At 38.4% G+C, this 6657-nt stretch overlaps 1 pseudogene; it reads right to left on the bottom strand.

The window, feature by feature from the left end:
- Positions 1–403: 403 nt before the first annotated feature.
- LOC111671202 (polyunsaturated fatty acid lipoxygenase ALOX15B-like) lies at positions 404–5639 on the bottom strand (annotated as a pseudogene).
- Between the last annotated feature and the right edge of the window lie 1018 nt (positions 5640–6657).

Raw genomic sequence — 6657 nt, 5'->3', positions numbered from 1 at the left:
AACTCCCTTTGGTCGCTTCATAGCCCCCACTTGAGGGGTCAGTCCTCCTCAACAACCCCACCATCCACCACATAGTCCTTCAAATGACCAGGAGGTCCTCACTGGTGAACTGCCAGTCCGGCACTCGCAGGGTACAGGGCCTGTGGAGAGTCACACTGGTTGGTGCGTGGGGGGCTGCTGTTGCTCCCCTCCCCTGTAGCAGACGGAGCAAGGGGGCAGTATACCCTTGTAATAGATCCAAGTATTTTCATCTTGAAGTAAATACATCACAAATTGCACATTATTTGTACCACGGCTGATCATTTTCTAAAGCATTCCACAGAGTTTTACCTTCCAGGCATTTCTTGCTTTGTTTTCACGTATGGGACTTCCACTGTCTTGTTTTTGGTTTTGATCACTGTACTTAAAATTTCAAGTTCTCCTTGAAAATCAGCTCCTCACAGAAAAGCTCCTGTGGGTACTGGCCAAGAGGGACCTGACAAAATGTAATGTTGTGTTAATAAGACGAAGAACAAGACATGTTTTGCTTTTTTTCTGACGTAAGGTTTCAATAGAAGTGTAATTTCAGAAATATGCAGAGGTCCAATTCCAAGAATAAAGCATGTTAACATTTTCAAGATATGATTAGACAGTATGTTGGCTATGATTTTATTTCACTGAAACTGCTTGAGAATTTATATAGTCTAAACATTAGTGAGATGTAATTTTTTTAATGCAGTTTTGAACTCTTACAAAGTCAGGAGACTGCTTGCTCCTGGCTCAGCCATGCCCTGAACTGTTGTATTTAAGTCAGGGAATGTCTGCAGCATTGTGGCCTTGCTTGCTGTCCCTTTTGTGGAGGACATCGCAAGGATACAGGACTGTTGGGCATCCAGCCACCATAGTCATACTGCAAGTCACTGACAAAGATTACAGATATTAAGAAGCATCATGGATGAAACCATGAGATGGGCATTTTGTAAATATTATTTGTAGTTAAGAGTTAAGTTAAAAAAGTACTCAAGAGTCAATTTAAAATAAGGGTTCCTCACAGTCTTCCTCACAAAGAGATAAACAAAACTACACTGGGTAATAATTTTTTTTCTCATTGATGGACCCTTTACAGTAGATGATAGTGATGCACCTGTGCAGAGCTGACAGCTGAGTGCTGGCCTGGGGAAGTAGAAATCACCATGGTGACAAACTTGCCTGACTCAGCCACAGTGCAAAACCTCTGAGGCATTCCTGAGGACTAAAAAAACATCAGCAAGAATCAATATATTTAGATTGGTGAAGAAGGACGGTTGTGTTTAAAACTGTATTCTGCAGAGTAATGTTAATCAAAAATATGTATTTTCTGAATAATAAACATCAGCTTGTCTATAAGCACAGCTGTGCATGTCTGCGAAAGGAATCCATGCTCAAAAATGTCCTGAATCCACTTCTACAGTTCAGAGTCTTGGCAGACCTCAGCATCAGTCTTGTAGCAACGGCCAAGCATTCCCTTCACAGACCTTTATGAGAAGTAATCCTCTTCTTAAATTAGTATTTTAAACAACAACAGAGGGACAAATTCTAATCAGGTTTTAGACCATTACACAGCAGCGCATTCAGGACCATTGGATATATTGTTAGGCTCTTTCTACAATGTTATATTATTACTTTGACATCCTTCAGGAACACTCATGTCACATAGCAAATGAAACTGGCAATACAGTATGACTTGGCATCTACTCTTGGAGGTGTTCCCTGCTGCAGCAATAGAGCACATCAGCATGAAATACATAGAAACATGAGGGATAACATGCAGGAGGCCTTGTAAACAATCCCGCCAAACAACCACAACATACACTCTGGGCTCTTGGGTGTTGAGGTGAGAGTAAAGTGATGCTTATTAAAAAACGAACCACTGTTTCTGCTGCCAGTTTTAGTTCTTACCATTTTGTACAGGAAGCTTGTTTATTGTGCTGCTTATCACTCCCCTTTCTTCCATTTAGAGACTTTCCAAACATTCGTTTCTTCTGGAAAGGGCAAAGGCAGAGAAACAGTCCCTGCAGAGCTGTCTACCTACTACATTTTAAAACAGCCCACAGAACTTGGCTCAGTTCAGCTCTGTCTTCCTTCAATATGTAAAACAAATCACTCTCTGGGCACTGAAAAGACTTTCTCACACTAGTTATTCCTGACACAGGGGGCAGACATGGACCAAAACAGTACATTAGCATCATTAATAGGTATAGGCGCATAAATATGGCAATTATTAATGTAACAGTAAATTTTCTGTATTCTGACATTACCTTTTTACAAGGGGAAACAAATTACATATGAAGTCAAGTGTAATGTAGTTGTATATTAACCACAGAATTAGGTGGCAAGAACATCTCTGTGAGATTTAGGTTCAGTTACATGTTTGATTCAATTCTGAGCACCTATGAGTAAACACACTCTCATTATCTTATAAAAGAAGATACTAAATTGTGACATAGCTGCATATCACATTGATCTGACGGATGCTTTTGTCTAAAGATGCTTATAAAAAGTGCTTTCAGTGCCTCCTATATACTCAGTGTCCCTACAGCCATAGCTAAGGTGGGGAAAGTGCCTATAGTATCTGCAGATAATACCCCAAAGCTGGAGTACATCATTCCTGTAGTACATGTTTGGCAGAGCCTCCAGTCTACGCTAAGCAATGTCGTCGAGTACACAGACAGAGCTGTAGGTCACTGAGGACAGTGATCTCTTCAGGATAGAAGCTGCAAACCAGTCAAATAAATAAGGGAAACACAGATATAGAAGATCGATATCAACAATTTATTTGACTCGTATCTCATCAGCTGGGAAATGCATTAATATGTTTGTAATATCTGATCTGTGTGAAAACTCCATCCTTTTGATATAAGCAGAAGTGGAGCTGAGTAGTTGATCTGGAGCGTGTGGCAGGTGTGAGGAATGAGGAGCTGAGGGAAATGGCAAATTTAGAGATTATCACAAGTAAAAAAAAAATAGCACCTGTTTGACAAACTGCTATACTATTTATAGGATCACAGTGAGATAAGTCTGAAACATTTTTAGAAAATACTGGGTGATTTAAAGGAATAGTTTGACATGTTGGGAAATACTCTTTGAAATAAAGCTTTGTTGCTGAGATGAATGAACTGTTTCCTCTTGTTTTTAGGCTTTGTGCTAAGCAATAGTAAACTGACTGACTAATTTATATTATAAAGATCAAATGAACTCAAACTGGATAGACAAAACATAATTACTTTACAATACATTTTTCAATAATGTGGTTTGTGTAAGTCAATGGGTTTATCTGCTTCCAAAAAACCTGTAGTACTAGAAACTCTTATGCATGAACCTTGTACAGTGGATGCACCGTGGGCATGTTGTGCAGCAGTAACATGCTGAGATGATGCTCGCTGAAATCTCCACTTCTCACAAAAATGTTTGCCGTCAACCAGTCGTACTCAGAATTGGTAGGAAGAAAGACTGGATTGTCATCTGCTGGAGTGTGTTTCAGCTGCAGAAAGAGACAGCCCATTGATGATTGATTCATTGAACATAATCATTAAAACTGCACTAAGTAAGATGTTTATCCAAAAAATTATGCAACACAGACTAATGTCCTGTCCTCACCACTCCAAGCACTAGTTGATTTTCTATTTTTGCAGTTTCTTAAAATGTATTTTTTTGGACAATAAAAAGCATGAGATGAACTCAAGAAAGAGGCCCAATTTTGTGAGGCGTTGAGCTGCTGTTGGAAGCTCTCGAACTTTTCAGTATTCGTCGAGGAATACATTTTAAAGTTGACAGGCAAATTTGGCATGAAGGACTTCAAAAAGTAGTGTCTCCTCATACAGCCTGACTCACCCCATGTTTAACAGGCTGACTCGGTTCTTCAAGCTTTAAACATTTTCCGTGAGCCCAGTCAAGTCCATTATTATGAATATCTGCCATTACAATCCACAGTTTTTTTTTCTATACATTACAATGCCAGGAAAATTAGTAACTTGGTAACAATAAACCTACTATATATATATATATATATATATATATATATGTAAGATGTGAGTCAAGCATTTCACTTAACTCATTCAGCTTTGATCCAACTATCACTAGACTCACTCAACAGGTAGGGAACACTGTAAAACTCACCACAAACTATAAAACTGACTGACAGAGTTGTATATTTAAAACAAAATATGGTAAGTAGACTATTCTATAAAGGTCCCTGACAGAATGTTACTGAAGGAGTCCACATGGTGGTGCTATAAAAGTTTAATGTTAAAACATTTCAAATGAGGCCATAAATCCGATGCCCTTTGTCCAATAAACAAACTCAGTCAAACCTGTTTTATGTAATAGTAAATCTGTAAAGTGTCTTCCACTGACATTTATATTGGCTGTATCCTATCACATTAATGTTCAGCTCAAGTGTTGTGTAAATTTGTCTCACCTGAATATCAATTGGCATCAACTTATCATCAGGTGCTTTGTGGAGCAGGACGAGGGGAGGCATGCAAGTGCTGCTTCCTTCCCATTGATGGCCTTTGGTTTCCCTCCATTCAAACGCTTGGAGTCACACAGGTGTCGAACACCTTTACATTTGACATTTTAGAGCAAATTATAATCTTGTGCATTTTGGTGAGGAATGATAAATGAAGTGTAACAGGCCAGTCACACATTTAATAAGTCAGAATATTGACATTGTCTTTTCTAAAGACAGCTGCTGACAGGATTTGACCTTTAAGAGTGGCGTGGAGTTTCAGTCATTTGAACCCTGATTTTCTCCATCAATTGAATCTTAAATTACATCAAAGTTGGGGGAAAAAAACATGTTTTGTACATTTGCTTGCTCCAAGACTTCATTGCAGGTTTAATCTTCACTGTCTAAACCACTGCAGTGACATGACTGACAGTAGTTTGAAGTCAGCTTAATCATTAATTTAACTAGTACACTGTCCCAGAAACAAACCTGCATTTCTTTAGTTGAGCAGCTTCCGCCACTGAGAAACTCCATGTCATAGGTTACTGGGAAGTTCTCAGGCAGGGCTGGACATGGTCTGGAAAGAAAGCAGGGTTTTACCACTTGCATGTTAACCTGAATATAGTCTAACTTAGCAAGTGCATATTCTCGAATTACAGAACATTTTCATTTATGATTACATGAGTAAAAAAATTATAGATTTATCAATGTTTCTGTGTATTGTGTCAGAATATCCAATCATGTGCAGTACCTGATGTCTGGTACTACTGTCTGATAAAATATGAGGACCTCACCCGTATATGTAACTATAAACTATAGTCTTGGTGAAAGAGAAGCTGACCTCACAAGGCAGAGAAAGGTTTCTACAGTGAGGTAGTCCATCTTTATACACATCCCAGCAGGGAATAATCGTGCAGACTGGTGAAGGACAGTGATTTCAAATTATAGTATGAGTACAGTATAATATACCATATATTCTTACAAAATCGTAAAGAATCTATAACATTGAGATTAAAATTAGCCATAAATTACAGTAAGTACGGCAGGTTTATGTGTAACTAACTTTTATGATATAAAGCGTTCATGGGTTTGGGTTCTGTGGTGCATAATATTATACATGAATTCCCAGCACTGCTCTCACAGTTCAGCTCCTTCTCTCTACTGTACCTGCCATGATGATAATTACAGATACAGATGATAAAAACAGTGCAAGGTTCTGTAATAGTCCAGTACACTTCCACGAACATGTCCCCTCTCTAAGCAGGTGAACCTCATTGTCAGTGATCCAGTGGTAGATGGAAAAGTTGTAGGTGACTCCCTCCAGGGAACTTTACTTTAACCTTGCAGGGAAATCAAGAGTCTCTGGGAACAGTGAGAGAGGCTTTTTGTCAACCTCAATCAGCACCAGCTTTCCGAGCGAGGTACAGGGCAGGACACAGAAAATGTAGACTAGAAAGAGAAGGTGAGAGAAGCTCTGTGTTTTTTTCTGTCTGCAGATGCACAGCCTGTGGTAGGAGCAATGTGGGCGCAGTTAAAAATTGCAAATAGAATTTTGTTTGGATTAAGTCATTATCTTTGCAGCTGAAGTGGTATTTATGCAGATCAGGGTAGTGAAGTGAAATTCTGGGATTATGCTGCGCTTATTGCAAAGACAAGTGCACAAAGCAATTTTAGAGCCCTTATTTGGCAAAAACACACTGCCCTGCCCTTTGCCTCATTAACTTTGACATTCATTTTCATTTTAAAAAAGAGATCAAAATACATGAATCTGACTATGGTCAAGGTTGGATTTTATTAATGGGTGATTACTCAAAGTAATTTCATTCACAAATGCTTTTAGGATGAACAAATAGCCCATCCACATTTACTCCCATCCAAATTTCTATTAAGTGATTCATTAATAAACTAAAACCATAATTCTGAAGCTGGAAAATGAGGAGAGGAAAGTATAAATTTTGAAAAGAACATTAATGAATTCAGACTGTAGTTTACCTGTTTTCATTTTAGATTATTTTCATGTTCTTGCTCTCTCTCTTCTAAGGAATTTAAAAACAAAATGAAAATTAGGATAAAAAAGAAAATTATTTTTGTGAGTGAGGCTCATCCACTAACATGCTGGTGTTATTGGAGTCTTACAGTCTTATTTAGATGAATGAACCTGCCATACAACAATGTAATGGCCTATTTGTGAA

Source organism: Seriola lalandi, unplaced genomic scaffold, assembly GCF_002814215.2.
Source record: "Seriola lalandi dorsalis isolate HSWRI2012SDOR001 ecotype SW California unplaced genomic scaffold, Sedor1 jcf7180002054872, whole genome shotgun sequence".
NCBI classification, from domain to species: domain Eukaryota; kingdom Metazoa; phylum Chordata; class Actinopteri; order Carangiformes; family Carangidae; genus Seriola; species Seriola lalandi.
This window is presented reverse-complemented; position numbering and strand designations above follow the sequence as displayed.